Raw genomic sequence first — 16,849 nt, 5'->3', positions numbered from 1 at the left:
TGGAGAGAGAGGCTGGATTGAGAGATGGTTTACTTAGAATAGGTGAGATGAGCGCATCTTTAAAAGAGGATGGAAATGTGCCAGTGGAGACAGACAGGTTGAAGAGGTGAGCTAGAGGTGGGCATGTAGTGGAGGAGAGGGAGCAGAGTAGTTGGGAGGGAATAAGGACGAGTGAATAAGTTGTAGAGTGTGATGTTAAGATGAATGCAGATATTTCTTCTTCAGTTACTGGAGAGAATGAATTAAGGGTGGATTGGGGAGTGTAGGTAAAGGTAGGTAGAGTCAGTGAAGTGAGTGGAATTTGGCATGAAGAAATATCTTGTCAAATGGTGTCATTTTTGTGTTTAAAATAGGTGGCAAAATCATGGGCAGTTAGGGAGGAAGGAGGAGGAGGGGCAGGTAGGCAGAGAAGTGAGTTGAAGATGGCAAAGAAACAACATGGGTTAGAAGACTGGGTGGATATTAGAGATTTGAAGAATGTTTGTTTGGAAGTTGAAAGGGCAGTGCTGTAATAAGAAAGGCTGAATTTATAGTGGAGGAAATCAGGATAGGAACGAGATCTCTTCCAGTGACGCTCTGCAGTGCGAGAGCACTTTTGCAGGTAGTGGGTTTGTTTCACGTGCCATGGCTGGGGTTTGGATCATCGAAGACTATATGTAGTAGCTGGAACTGAATTGTCTAGAGCTGAAGTGAGCCCTTTGTTATAGAAAGAGGCAGCCTGATTAGGACAGGACAATGCAGTCATTGGAGAAAATAGTTGTTTTAGGAAAAATGAGAAGTGGAATGGGACAGTCCCCATAGGAGAGTGCTACAGGGGATGTAGTGTCAAAGGAGGTGAGCCAAGTTTCTGAAATTGCAAGGAAGTTGAGGAATTTATAAATGAATAGATCATGGATAGATGTAAGTTTGTTACAAACAGATCCTCATTCCAATTATGGAAAATATGCTACCTGCCTTGCCATAGACCTTCAATTTATAAAGGTTTGCCATTTGAGATACATGCAAGCATGTGCAAAATATAAAAATATTATTAAATTGAAGCATCAAACTATGGCTGTAGCATTATAGCATAGTAGCCATAGATTGTAAGCTTGCGAGCAGGGCCTTCTCATCTCTTTGTCTGTTTTACCCAGTTTGTTTATTAGTTTACTATGTTTGTCCCCAATACTAAAGCGCTATGGAATATGTTGGCGCTATATAAATAAATGATGATGATGATGATAGTAGCATTGAAGCTCAAAATGTGTGCAAATACTGTTGTGTAATTTGGTTGTCATAAAGGATTACGTTAGATTTTATGGATCTATATATGCCTTTGAAGATCAAGGGGCTGATGCAGAATGAGTACTGCTCCAGTTTGCATAGCATTTCTTGTGTGAAATCGCTCTGCGCATGCCCAGAAAAGAGGGCACATGCAACAGCACTTATGTAGATTTGTCTGATTCTGGCACTTAAGCCAGCCTGGGCCATAGGAGGTGGGACAAGCATGGGGGGGGCTTATGTAGGATCAGTACAGTAAAGGTTCACTTGCACAAACAAGAAGCAGTATAGTTCTGCACATTTAGCGAAAAATGTCTTTGATTTAAAAGTGTTCTATCCATTTTTACAACTCATTTTTACTTACTGTCCTATTTTCTTTATTATTATTTTTTTAATTCCCTGATCAATCCTGAAACAAATGTGAAAAATCTGATGTCATATGACTGCAAGAACATTATTGTTACAGGGAAATATGTCTTACTAGTTATGGGAGTAGCAGACTGCCATTAAAATGGTGTTTTAAGTCCCTGAAACTAATTATGGTTCAATTAAACATTTATGTGTACATGCCCCTTAGTAAAACTGTCTGAAAACAGATCCTTTATTCTTATAAATAAAAATGGAATAATTGGCTTATGTATTATTTACTTAATTTCTTGACATATCCTAATTTACTAGCAAAGTTTTTTTGTTTCCAGTTTCACATTATGCAGGGGTATAATTGTACATTTGTGGACCCCAAATCCAAGTTTTATAAGGGCCCCATCTACTCATCTATTATTCAGTCATGAAAATTCACATATACACATTGAACTTCAGCAAGGAAGATGGGCCCCCCTCAGCGGAGTGCCCACATAGCAGTTGTCCCCTGCAGTTATGGTAGGTATGCCTTTGGCAGTATATAAGAAAGATTAATTAGCACTGAATTCAGGTGATCAATAATCACATAATCCCATAGCTAATAGATGTGTACTTCTTTGTACAAATAAATATAGCAGTTAACTTTTGTAAGCAGACAAATAAAATGTTGATTTTATGCATATATAATGTATTCATGGTTTGAATGCCTGCACAAACAGCTGTGAAAGATATTCTTTTCTTATATCTGTAAACCATTACTATCACTAATCATCATATTTTATATTTTACTGTGGTGGCGATGTTAGGACATTCCTCATGCATACCAGAGATTGACAAAGATACTTTACATTTTTTTCATACACTGCCTGAATTATACTTACAGCTGCGCAACTTAGTGTCAGTCTTTCTACTGCATCCAACTAAACCCAGCCTTTCCTTAACACAGCATCCTGTCACAGATAAAGTCACCTCACAAGATAGAGCTACATGACAGACTGTCAACTGTCATTTATCTAATTAAAAACATAAACAAGAAAAGCTAAGTATATTAAAACATTTTTGAAACAATGACATTTAAAATGCTCAACTGTTTAATGTATTTGTTTTAAAGCTATTCTCATGTGAAATATATGGATAATAGAAGTCACCCCTGTGTTTCATGAACTGCTTAATATATGATATGGTGCTCCTTTGTGGCTTTTATTATCATTGTATTCCCCAATAGGTGGTGCATTATTCCTTAAATATTCAATTTTAAAATGCAAACCAGCCTTGATAAGCCATATAATAACATTTATGTAACCAAATTATACTTAATATTAATGTATCCGTAATGGGCTACATTTTCCGTGAACTGCTCTGCTACATCCTGTGAAAATTTAAATAACAAAAAAATCTGCTACATGTGGTACGTGGTAGTGATAATGTTATGAATATATTCATTCATAAACTGGATAGATAGATAGATAGATAGATAGATAGATAGATAGATAGATAGATAGATAGATAGATAGATAGATATGTTTAGATGCATTACACTGCAAGGTCAACATCAATTGATGTCATGCCTAAGGTCAGGGTGTACCTATATTTAAAGTTGCAATGTTTAATCCTTGTCAATCTTTGATCCCTGCAGACATGTTCATAAAAGAAAGGCAAAATTGGTGCATTCTATTGTTAGAGGGCATCAAATACTGATTTAATGTAAAGACTTACTGCAATTACTACGGGACTCTTTTCACCTATTTTTTATTCATGAAAATTGTACCAGACAATTGCTACCTGCTTTTGCCAGCTCAATACGAGGCACAAAGGAAAACACCTCTCATCCAGCTACAAAAAAAAATCTGTGTCTTAAATGTAGCGCTGGCATCTGTAACTGAACGGAGCAGTGATGTTGGCAACCAGAGTCAGAGTGATAAACAGTGAGAGGAATGCTAGGAAGAAGAAAGGAGGCTGAGCTTGAGAACGGAAAGTGGAGCAAGTATAAACTGATGGAGAGACAGGAGATAGAGAGAGAGAAGACTTGTTGGAATCGAGAAGCGGAGTTAGTGACTGGAGCACCAGGGAGCGAGAGAACAAGATTGGAAGAGGAAGTTAGGAGACAAAAGAAAAGAGAGTTTGGTGAGGAGTGAATGTGGCAGCCAAACTCCACACCGAAGAGAAGCCATGCTGCCAGTGAAAGCTGGAGACCAGTGGAATAAGTAGTAGCCGTTTATTGTATTACATACATAAATTGACTGAGTCTTGCGCTATTGTTAGTTAGACAGGGAACTGGTGGGGAGACATGAAGATTTATCTGTGAAAACCCTTTTGCAGGACTATGCTTTAGTATCAAGGGTACAGTGCAGGGAGAGAGAGACAAGAACTTTGGGATTGAGACCCTAACGAGAAAAACACAAAACCATAAAAAAGCTAATCCTTTTCAGTGGACAATGTTACAAATGTGAATTGTGATACAGTTTGAAGTAAAGGAAACAGTGAGTTGCTTCTTCATAGTAAAAAGGAGGGAACAGCCCGCATTTACTACATGTTTTTCTGCATCAATATTAGATTGACCTTATGTGAAAGAGAAGGAGTGTTGTTCATAAAGTTTTCAGTAGAGATCTACTATTCTGTCAGGAAAAGATAACAAGAAGTATTAGCACTGAAAATCTTGCATGCTTTGCCCCGTTAATTGTCTCAGAGAAACTGTGCTATTCATTCATATTGTATTTGTGCATATCAAGTCCAGAAACAAATAGTAAGGATCAACATCTTTGTCGCTCCCTGATACCAAAGATGTGAACATTTATATATACTATTCAAATTGTATTGCATGATTTATGTTATTTTGCTTGAAGCAAGTTTGAGTGTGATCGTAGAGCATTATCATATAAAGTTGTTATGTGATTAGTTTTATGTTTGCTGCCTGCAAACTGTGGGCCAGGTGTACTTCTTAACGTGTTAGAGAATAGAAGGTAAGTAACATATAAATTGTATTTAAATATTCGTATATATTTTACTGCTATATTAGACTATTGCACTGATAATTATTCCAATGTCCAATGTTTGAATTGTTTCCATTGTTATATAGCTACCTCTAGATTAACCTTTTTCTATGGTGTATTATATTTTTGATAAAAAATGAGGTTAAAACTTTAATGGCACATGCCTTTGCAAATAAGCGTGCTGGTGTGGTTTCTAAAGACCAGTCTGGAGTATTGAGATTTCATTTGTGTTTGAGGTCAAAAGTAGGTGGACATAGGTTCCTTTAGCCTCTTTCTGTTGTTACAGATTCACTCAAGTTTACCCAACAAAGATACTACTGAATCCTGACTTAGGTGGAGGCACTGCGCAGAAGTTATGGTAGTGAAGATTGCTACTTAGTGACAGAAAGTAAACACACTTCTCTTCAATGACACTTTGTGGAAAGGTATATTACACAGACAATATTTTTCAGTGGTATAAGATAACCTGAACTAGCTTGGTTGAATCAGACACTGAGGAATTAGTTATAGCCAGCGGTTGAAATTTAAATTTAGAAGTGGTTGTTTGGATAATGCAAGTAGATGGATTTGATATTTTTTAAGACAGTAGTAGAAGTGGCGGTATAACAAACCACCATTTATCAACACACTTCAACTACTGTTTATATCAAAAAGCTTCCTCCCAGAATGACCAGGATTTTATAGGTAGTACCCTTACAAATATAATATAAAATTAAGCAACATCAAGCAGCATGTCAGCATGGACTACAGAGGACATTATAGCCTATTGTCTATCTTCATTTCATATGAATCATGTGGACTTAATTGTGTTCCCTGTGTTAAACCCAGTTGTTCTTATTAGAAATTTGGATATTTCAAAGACTTTTGACATCCAAATGGAGTTTTTATGTGAACTTGTGTGAAACCCCTCTGTTACTGGTGATGTGCAGTGACTTACTTCAGATATCTATCTTCTGCTGCGAATATAGTATGAGTGTGGCATCCATGAGGTTCCTCTGAATACTCAGGTGTTTAAACACAATAAACATGGAGTGGTCACTGGTGGTGTGCAGTGCAAAGTCAAATTATTTTCAACACCAGACCATCTCATGGCAAAAATAAAGTTTTTATTTCCAAAACGTCTTCTCCTCCTGGACATATCATAACAGTTGCAATGGACATGAATTCAAACGCCAATATCCTCAGCACGGGTCATAGCAGTTATAAGCACAATTTCTCCAAATACCTCCAGCACATACACTTCAACAGATGTTAAGCTATAGTACTCCTTTACTTCACCTGTACTTTACTTGTATGCCTCCATTAAATAACATTTTACAGCTGCATACCTGGTGTTGCTGGGTGCAGTAATTCCACACACTAAGCCAAGGACTCTGCCTCACTTGAGTTATAATTGTTCAACCATTGGACTCCATCTACTTTTCATTGTGATTACTTATGTAGGCCTTTTTAAGGGGACTTTCTTACAGGGGGAGCCTAACAAATCTCCTGCTAGGTAGCTGGCTCTGCAGTGACTCCCCCCCTTCACATTATGGGGGCTTTTTCAAGGAGACTCTACACAGGGTCTAATCTCATATAACATGTGGCTTTAACCAATCACACTTACTTCTTCCAAAGAGTCTATTTCTGTCCATCGATGCTTCTCTTCTCCAGACAATTTCTTACAGGCAATCCAATTTAAAGCTCCTCTCTTTCTTTCTCATTTGTTTCTGGGATTCTCCCTCTCTTGTTCACATGCAGCTCTCATGCAGCCACACTTTTCATCTGGTGTCTCTTCTGGGTACCCCTGAAGGTGGTAATGCCCCTCTGTCACTCTACCTTCATTGTGGAGCTTTCTCCCATTTGTCCTCTCAAGAGGATATTGAATTACACCTCACAGCAGAGCTGAGCACTACCCAAGATGTTTGCCCCGTCTGCGCTATTATAACTATGGGACACTTTCCCCTAGAGGGCTAGCTATGCAGTTTGTGGCAACTGCCATGCACACCTCCTCCCTTTTGCCAGGGACCTGGAACCACCCTCCTCCTTACCGAGTACCGGCTCACTGTCAAAATATCTGTCCCCTCTCTAATGTGGGATTCCAGAGTCTTAAATAAACTCTAGCTCCCACATGGAGCTCCCACAACCAGCACTGGCGCTTTCATGCAGCGTGACTAAGCTCTACCCCTAATCTTGTGATGAACCAAATAGTCATATGATAGCACTATAGGGTCACGAAGTCCGCACCTCTCTTTTTACAACTCTTCATTCAGTGACCTCGATGCCGGCAGGCACGGCTTTGACAAGTTACTCTAGGTGTGTTATACTTGCACCACCAAGGTTCTTAAATAGAGCCAGGTGAGTAACCTCACAGTTATCATGGATGTACAAAATGATGGTTTCCCTATTTCCTGATCTCTATCAATCTCTCATCACATATACAGGAAGCTAGTAGCTCCTTCAGTCGTTTCAACATCACAAAGGCTTTAAGGTGTTAAAATAAATACTTGCTCTTCATAAACTTGAATTTGGAATTTTGTTAACCAGTTTTGATCACAATTGTTCTACACTGGACTCTAGTAAACTTGGAGGCACCAACTCAGCAGTGGAAAATCCTAATCCATGTCTATCACCAACCCATCCTTTCATCCTGAACCAAACTGATTTAGAACTACCCCTGCAGGGTGGGATTCCCACCAAGGGGACATTTCAACTGTTTAAGAAGACCCTGCATTGGAGACCAAAAGGTGTTCCAGGATGTGTTATGCTTGGTGTAAAGTTCCTGTGTCGTATTCTGCATGTGACCCGCAACTTCTTCATACATCTTGTTGCCAAAAATCTCTGCTCCATCTGGAATTGCTTGTGGGTCTGTCCACCTGGTAAGCCTGCAGAACCAAGGAGACTGTAGTGCAGATCCCTATCACGTTGACAGAGAGCATTAGCCGAGTGGCCGGGATCAACAAGAGATTGAGACAGACCACGAAAATATTTTCATACAGATTGGATGGGAGTTTTGTCTTTACCACCGCGAGATTGCAAGGACTGCTTGGAGAGAATTATGCTTTTACCACTGTGGTATCACAAAGACAACTTGGTTGGGAGTTCATCACTCGGATGGATCTGGATGGACTGAATGCTCCGTTACCCTGGCAACTACCTCAGGACCACTGCAATTGGCTACATGGTGAAAATGTATGCAAAGATATTTCACTTGCAGTGTAATCATGACATTGGAACTTTACGTGTAGAGATTTAAAACCACTGCTGGATCATGGAACTATTCTAACCATTTCTGGTCTGCCCAAACCCAAAGGACTGTTCATCATTCTTCTGTTAATGTCACTGGGAGGTTTTTGGATGTGATTTGGAGTGTGATGAGTACTTGAGGTTTGATTTAAAGTTGATATATCTTTGAGTGGTTATTGTTTGCATTAGATGTTCATCTTTTGCACTAAAGATACTATTTTCCATGTTCTCTCTTTGATTGTGTGACCCTGAACTCCTTAATAGCAGGACATCTCTCTGGATTTAAACCCTAATCTGCTGATATTATCACAAGCAATTAATTGCAAGTATGTATTGGATATGGATTACATACCCCAACTGCCTGTCTTTTCATTTGATGATTCCAATTTCCTGAGGAAAAAAAGCAGTGATTATAGAATAGTGGGATGCTACTGATGTATTCTATTGTTTAGAGATTGCTATAATATCCACATGTTCATTTGAAATGAAGCTATGCAATGCAAACAAATAATCCTCTGGGAGCAAATGTATTAACAAGCAGTTTTTGCAAGTCGCCGATATTCAGTGACTTTGCAGGGCAAATTTAAAATGGCAATGGCTTTCAAAGCAAAGCTTTACCTTGAAAGCCATCATGCATCTCACCTCAGTATAAAACTCCAGGGAGTAATACACTTACCCATTGGAGTTTTATACGTAGGTGAGATGCATAATGTATGACGACATTACTTGGTTTCCAGCACTAGTAAAGAGAAACTTGCATGGTTGCATATTGTGCAGGTTATTCAATTTTCAGTGAATCAGTTTTTAAATCTTATATTCATGTTTTAAATGGGAAAGATAATTTAAAGTGATTTGGAAGCAAAAAAATTCTATACATTGTAACTGTGTTTAATTTGTTTTTATGTTAGACTGTTTTTTGTACAATTTGTTGCTGAAAACACAGTTTTTATCAATTACCGCTATCTGATACTCTTTTAGGAGAGAATTTCCTGAAATTCCGTTAAAAAAATGTATTTTAGAATCTTGACTATACATAATGTATCACATCCAAAGCCTTACCAAATTGCTACACTTATCTTTATTCATCACTATCTACTATAATAGGTTGAATTGAGCATTTTATAACTAAGTAATTAAAATACTGGAAATTTCACCAAACAAAAGTCAGAGTATATCAGACTTTTTTCTTCCAGTCTAGTACTGCAGAGAAAAAGAATGTGCCAGCAGGTCAATTACCTACTGTGAACTTTCTCTACCAAGACAAATAGTTGGTGGTCCCTATTTACCCAGATCCTATATAAGGTGGTACCTGCTTTAAAAAAAGAAACAACAACAAAAAGACAGGGTGACCATGATTCCTTCACACACTTAGTCCTAGCTTTAAGTTACCTCCCATCGGGTGGCATGTGCTAGAGCGGAACAGCCCTCCTGTGGGCTTAGCTGGTTGCACCAAGATAAACTGCATGTGAGCTATAAGTTTTGTAGCTTATGGTATAATATTTTGTGTTAATGACTTCTTTCTCTGAAAATATATTTAACATCTATTTTTTTCTTTATGTAAAGCCAAGTATATCTTTCTGTATTAATGTCAATATGTACTAATATTTTGCATTTCCATAGTACCACATAATTATCAATTCATTTTGCACTAACTGAATTTCAACTGTTGTCATATTTGGCCATCAAGAAAATACTTTTCTTTGAAGTATATTATGATTATTTTACAGCCGAATTACTTCAATAAGGAATACAAAATTTTGAAAGAAGACACAATTTTTATCATCAGCCTTTTAATATCTGCCACAAATACAGTATGTTCTTCAAACAACAGATAAGCAGAGATATACTCCAATTATTAAATGATGAATTTATCAATAATCTGTTCAAATGTGAAGGGATATCTTCCATAAGTAGAAAATGTAGGAGCACTTTGACATGTAAAAAGATAAAAAATATGTAGCATTGTGTTAAGCAGTTGTTTTAAAAGTAGTTAACATGTTACAGTGGAACAATGAATGCTAATTCAGAAATACGTGTAGCGGCGGAAGTGAGCCATGAATCGCAGATAATTAGAAAATAAAACTGCAAATTGTGTAAAATCATAAAAAGGTACATTAATATATAATTGTTATGTCTTAAATATACAAGCCAGTTAATAATTTCAAATTCATGAAATCTTCATTTGAGTTACAAATTTAGCAGCATTTCAAATTATTGCAGTAGATGGCATCTAATATCTAATATTGTTTAAAGTCATTTCCCACTATAGCATTGGTGATGTCTCCCCTGAGAACCCCCCCCCCCCACCCCCCAACTGTTATCTGATCTGTATCATCGGACTACACCATTTTCAATTAAAGAGGGGAGAGGGTTTCAGTACTGGTGGACTCTACATGTGTCAAAAATTTCAGTCAGATGCAACTTCTCAGGTAAATGTGAATATTCAGGAAAGAGCCTCTCCCCCTATTGATATGATCAGACAATTAAATGAGAATTGTCCTGATGGTGACCCCAAACAACTCAATTGTATAACATTTTGTGAATTACTTTTAATAAATAATAGGCAATGAAATATAATTTAAAGAAAAAATACAATGCAAAATAAAAAAATATAGACACAAACACACCTTGAGAGAATGAGCAAAAATGTATTTGCCCCTTAAGAAGTAGGACAGATCTTGATATTTTTTAGAGAATAGTGGAAATGTGGTATCACCATAATGACATTAAGTGACTTGAAAATGTATAGTTTTCTCTGCATGATATAACATTCTCTTTATACTTATCCTAAGGGCTCCACGTGTCTCCGCACAAATTGAACTTAAGCATCTGCTTCAACAGAACTATAGTAGATAACTGTTAGATACATTTTATTGCCTTTCCTGAAACACAGCCAGTAAAACATATTAACCGGCACTGTACAGACAAGAGAAAAATAGATATTTATGGATCTATAGTTATAGATGTAGTAAAGCTATGAAAATACTGAAAATGCATCTAAATGTAGTTTTATATAAAATAGAAGTATTTATTAAGCTATACAAGATTAAAACATTCTGTTGAAGTACAAATATGAAAACATATTTTTGAGCTAAACGATAGCTTATACTTTAACATGATTATAAATGTTGTAAACCTGTAAATACTGCCCATATCATAAATGTTTAATACTATTACACAATGTATTGTATAATAAGATAGATATGAAAGGACTAGTATTAAGATAAAGAAAATGTTGCCTGTTACATAATTGAAATTGCAGATAGAAAGGACCATCATAGTGCAGGAGCCTAGGTGATGCAGAGTCCTGGAGTAACCACAGGGGCCATGATGGTGTCAGGGTCTTGGTAGTGTGGAGGTCCGTATGGTAAAAAGGAAGGTATGACAGTGGCAATGTAATGAGTGGTAAAACAACAGCAAGGCAACAAGCAATGTTTTGGTAGAGCAGTACAAAGGCAAATACAATGTAGTACTGTCAAAGGCAATGGGAAAATGGTGAGAGGGGTAATTAGTGGGAGGAGTGAAATGAAGAGACAGGGGCAGGATTGAGGTGGTGAGAATGAAAAGGTGAGAGAGTTTGTGAAAAGCAGAAGTAACAAGTGAAAGGGTAGGGGTCAGAGAGAGAGAGCAGGAGTTGACACAGGTGAGAGTATGGCAGGAAAATAAACAGGGAAAAGAAATATATAATTACCAAGTAACAGTGTCCAGAAACATTAAATAAAATGTGCAAAGGTAGATTGTAGTAGTTGAAACTTAGTAATTAGCATGCAGCAGAGAATGTCACCTGTTAGTTCAACCATGTCATTTAAGTATACATTTCTAAATACTTTGTGAGAAAAACACATAGGGGTAAATGTATAAAGCTGCGATTTTTGCAGCGATTTGAAATGGGTGCACATTTTTGGAGTTTGGTGGTGATTTTAGCACCAACACTACAAAAAAGCAGTCTACTTCCTTATTTGAGTTTATAGGAGTTTAATGAATATAGAAAGAGTAGTGGAAAGTAAAGCTGAGTGTGAATTGTTTAAAAACGAGTGTTGTAAGTCATAACTATTATTTTTTTTGCCCTTGTTTGTCTCATGGACTGTGTGTTTAGAATACTGTTTTTTATTGCGGGTGAGTGTTTTTTTGTGTTTGTATTTTACCCCTGTGTTTTGTTTGTAAGTGTTTTTCTGTGTATTTAACATCTGTGTGATACTCAGAAAACTGCTGGGTACTAGGATCCAGTGGGACAGGACTGTCTATAACATGATACAGGAGAGACTCTAGGACCCAAAAAAATGTTCAGTCTATAAGACTGCTGGGAAGTTCCAGGGTTTTGTGAGTATAGGAGTAGTGCCAGAGATTGTTGAGTATAGGAGTAGTGCTGAGGAAAAAAATTGTGAAAAGAGACATGTTTTTCTGCTATGTTTTTGTGATGAAAAGTGAGGCAAGTGCTGTTGCTGAGAGATAGAGTGCTGCAGAGGGCTGAAGTGCATTGCCAGCCAGAATACTGCATGCAAAAAGACTTAAAAAAACGACTGATACCAGTCAGTCAGATTGGAGCTGACAACTATCTACACAACAGGAAACGGGTCTGTGTAATTAAACTGACTGTGTATTCTCACTCACTACACAATATATCATACATTTTAAAAGTTGTGAGCTAAATTTACAAAGACATTTGTTCAACAAGTGGCGTACCTCACCCAATCTTCAAGTACATGCCTGCAGCATTTCACCCCAGTTATAACTGAATTATAGATTTACCATTTAACAGAGATCACCATTGATCACTCTGATTGTAACCTGGTATCTGTAGTATCCTGCAAACCATCATAACTTGAATATGCTAACAAAGGAACAACATCATTCTTGACTTTTCTCTTGCAAGATCAGATTAAAGCACAGTGACAACACACTGCATTGTGTTATACCTAAAACAGTAACTATTTTTGATCACTGCACTGAAGTCACAAGACTGCCATTATAATTGTGTGCCTCCATTATAATAAAAGTGCCTCCTGTCTGGTTCTAATGGGTACATGTACATAAAATCTGGCCAGTGAAAACATTTATGTTAACTAGCTCTGCTGAGAATGGACTTCTTTTAAAGGCTATTCATTAACTGTGATATTATTTGCTTGTGATGTATTGTTTGAAATGAAAGTTCTTTATGATATTAGGTACTAGAACTGTATTAATGTATTCAGAGTTTATTTGTTGCTAATCATTTTTTATTCAGAAATATTTTAGTGATGTATTGTTCCTGTATAATAAATCTGACGTCACTTCATTCATTTGGTGTCCTGCTTGTATTGGGAACTCCCAGGTTCTCTGTCCCACTGCCATGCTGTGACCATGAAAAGAGCATCCGGAGACCTGGTACGATCTGCACTACACTCTCTCAACACCTAACTACAGGAGTCTTAAATCTGTTTTTTGTTCGGTGGTTAGGATGGTGAAATGAAGGAAATGCGAGGAGGGAGGGGAGTGGGGAGCAGGAGAGAGAGGAGCAATTAGCTGAGGAGGAGCAATAACTTCTTAAAGAGGCAAGGTCTTCAGCATCTTTTTGGAAACCTAAATCTGGGCGTAATATGTGCTTTAGTTGGGAGTAGAACTGTGTGTTAGTACATGATATCATCCCTGTCTTTGAGCGGTTTTTGGGAACTCTAACTGCCAAAATTGCCTTTTCCAGAAAAAATAGCTATGAACAACAGTCTAAGATGCTGTCAATGCAGTTGGACCCATCAAAAGGTCCTTTGAGAACTTCTGCAAATGGATCTCCGACATAAAACGGCAAATGAAAGAGAAGATGTCGGAGAAAGGGAGAGCAGCTGAAGAGACTAGTGGTGAACTCGCACTGGTCATACCATACACCTCCTATGAGGAGGATTTTAAACATCTCATCCCTAGACAGATATTCGAAGGAATCAAAGTTCGGTACATGGATAGGCCTCTGTCCCAACCTAAGGCTGGTGAGTATAATTTACTTTTAAATATTTTATCCCCTTATGGCCAAATAATAATCCCGCATCATGTGAATGTTAGACATTTGTGCACATTGAATGCGGAAGCCTGACACATATTATATGATGTGCTAATGACATGTGGGTGTCATCTTTTTATTTTACAGCTTTAGTTTTTTTGAGAGCAAAAAATATTAATATCAAGCATCTCTAAATTTAAAACACACAGGTTCCTCTCAAACACAGACAGCACCAGCAGTCAATTTCCATTAGAATGATGACTCCTTAGAAGGTAAATCTACCTATGTATTGAACAAAAAACGAAAAAATAACACTGTCATTACACATTTTTCTCTAAACCAAAACAACTGTAAATGTGTATTCATTTTTAGTTTTGTTTATTGTACCAAGTAACATTGAAGGGCTATTTAGCAACCAAGTCCAAAGTCGACACTGCCCAGACAGAGGCACCAAACCTAGCAACTCAACAAGACATCCTTTTGGAATGTGTTGAGAACTTTCCTGAAGATGAGGAGTGTGTAATTCCTGTACTACCAAGAATTCCACAAACACCACAACCCAGCCAAGCAGAACTAGCAACTGTGCCTAATGTAGCAGATGCAATCCAGCATTTTTTTGAGGTACAGTAAAATTTGTTCCAATTCCCTCAGGATTCAATGAAGGGCATACAAAGGCAGCAACATACATGACAAACAACTCAGGATGTGCAAATCTTTTCAAAAGATAAATGCTAGCCTCATCCAAATTAACACTGCAGTTAACAGTCTGACTGGGGCTGTAAAAGAACTCTCAGACAATCTTGTAGCTGCCAGTGGTCAATTTATGTCACAACTAATTCTGCCCTCTTCTTCATGAGCTAGCAACATTAGTACCACACCAAATACTTCACTGCAGGCTATAACCCAATGTAGTAGTGTCCAGGTCAAGGGTGGAATAAGGCCATCCACAAACCTTGGCAAGAACCCTGAGCCTGCAGCAAAAAAATAAAAATAAAATATGTTAGTTAATGGATATATTAAAAGCTAAAGTATCTTTTTTCTTTTTTCCCCCCAAAACTCATAAAACATGTAAGCATTGCTTTCTTTATGTTTTCAAACATTTCTGTAAAAATAAAATGTTTACTTCATATGCACTGGTATTAACGTAAATTTATTTTTTAATTGTGTGTGAACATTTTACAATTGAACAAACATTTTACAATTATAAATATGCTATGAGTTTATTTCAAAATACATACACTTACTATTTAAATAGTGTCAGAGATTTCACACACATAGTCCTGTGCTTATGATGAAGAACGTAAAATATATAAAAATAAAACAAAACAGTGGAATGGTAATTACTAAACAATTGCATTTAATAAAAATCCATGCTCACCTGAAAAAATACTCTGAATGATCCTTTCTCAGATCTGTTTTGTTAATGTCTGCTGCCGGTGGTAGGGGTATACTTTGGTTTAGTGTCAAATTATGCAGCAGACAGCATGACAACACAATATCAGCAACCTTACCTGGGGTACAGTGAAGCACACTACCAAATTTATCAAGGCACCTGAATTTGGTCTTCAAAAAGTCAAAGGTATGTTCTATCACCCCTTTAGTGGATGCGTACGCCTTATTATATATGTGTTGTGCAGGAGTCTGTGGACTCAACAGAGGTGTCATTAACCAGGATTGACAGCCATATCCTGAGTTACCTAGAATGACAGTGTCAAAGAGATTTTATTTTGGATGAAGACAATTTATTAATATGAAAATATTTACATTGTTTTATCTTATTTTAGTATATCATTAATATTTGATGTGGTATTATTATGTCAAATGGATCCTTGCGTGTGAGCTGATGAGAGGGTAATGAAAACAGGAATGAAGGAGTTATTCAAAGAACAGATGTTTCTAATCAGAGATGTTAGACAAAGAGTTGCAATAATTTCTTCAAAGTCTCCATTGCATCCCGGAGAGCTAAAAGGATCAAGATACGCCTATATACCTTCTCAGCCAATTGTAATATGACATTTGTAAATTTTAGTACAACCTACTTTTTTTTATTTGTACTAAGAGTAATTGTCTGGAATGTGAATAGACAGAGTTTTCAGAGACTGAAAATGAGAGTGATATTATCACAGCGCAAGCTTTTCTTTTGTAAATAAACAATGATATAATTTTATTCTTAAAGTTTCTTTTGCTAAAGAAATTAAATTATTACTTTAACAAAATTGGAGGCACTGCTGCAATTCCTCAAACATGATTCGATATGGAAAAGGGACATTTGGATTTCTAATTTTGAAATGTATGGTCGATGATTTTCTCTTTTATAAAGGAAGGTAAGTTATTGCCGATCTTTTTGAAATAGAAAAAAGTGTACACCATAGATTGAAAACTGGTTATCTTGTGTGTTTTTTCCCCATGAAATTTGTGTTGCAGAAATGAGAACTTTTAGCTTATTATTTTTGTTTATAGTAACTGTTTTATAATTTAAAAGTAGGAGTTTAAAGTGTTACATATTTCTGTCTGCTACTTTGCTAAACAGTACATCATATGTATTTCTGTTATTGGAATGTAGGCAATATAAAATTATTTGCCTGAGTTCAGGGGAAGCTGCTTTGTGAACTGCTTATCTGAGTATGAGTGTGTGTTAATGAGTGTTGAGAAGTTAAGAGATAAAATAAAGAGTTAATAAATCTAAGTAGTCACTGAATACAGTGTTGAGATTGAGGCTATCTCTCAGACGTGAGGCCTAATGGACTTTCTGGATAGTGGAACTGCGGGGCCACTATCAATTGATTGCGCACTGTGGGGAGTATTCTACGTGAGAAAATTGGACTTGACTACAGGGTCCAGTTCTTAAAATAAAATAAAATAAAATAAAGATTAATATAAAATATAAGGAGCGATTTATGTACTGCGGGGATAAATCCTCAATGAAGTATGAGAAATAGATTGTCCATAGGTTTAGATAGAAAAAGAAGTTATATGTTTGTAGAGCTGCGGGACTACAAACAAAAAAAAATAGTTTTTTTGAGTGATTTGTGTAAGGCTGTATGAA

At 36.8% G+C, this 16,849-nt stretch overlaps 2 long non-coding RNA genes across 2 annotated transcripts; both read left to right on the top strand.

Annotated features, from left to right (window-relative positions):
- Positions 1 to 654: 654 nt before the first annotated feature.
- LOC142149993 (uncharacterized) lies at positions 655 to 5,035 on the top strand. The gene is made up of 2 exons (XR_012690957.1): positions 655 to 834; positions 4,897 to 5,035. It is a non-coding gene; the product is annotated as an uncharacterized LOC142149993 (long non-coding RNA).
- Positions 5,036 to 13,519: 8,484 nt separating this feature from the next.
- On the top strand, positions 13,520 to 14,419 carry LOC142149992 (uncharacterized). Its single transcript, XR_012690956.1, has 3 exons — positions 13,520 to 13,792; positions 14,013 to 14,075; positions 14,195 to 14,419. It is a non-coding gene; the product is annotated as an uncharacterized LOC142149992 (long non-coding RNA).
- Positions 14,420 to 16,849: the final 2,430 nt, after the last annotated feature.

Source organism: Mixophyes fleayi, chromosome 4, assembly GCF_038048845.1.
Source record: "Mixophyes fleayi isolate aMixFle1 chromosome 4, aMixFle1.hap1, whole genome shotgun sequence".
NCBI lineage: Eukaryota > Metazoa > Chordata > Amphibia > Anura > Limnodynastidae > Mixophyes > Mixophyes fleayi.
Note: the sequence above shows the minus strand (reverse complement) of the source record. Positions and strands in the feature narration are given on the sequence as shown.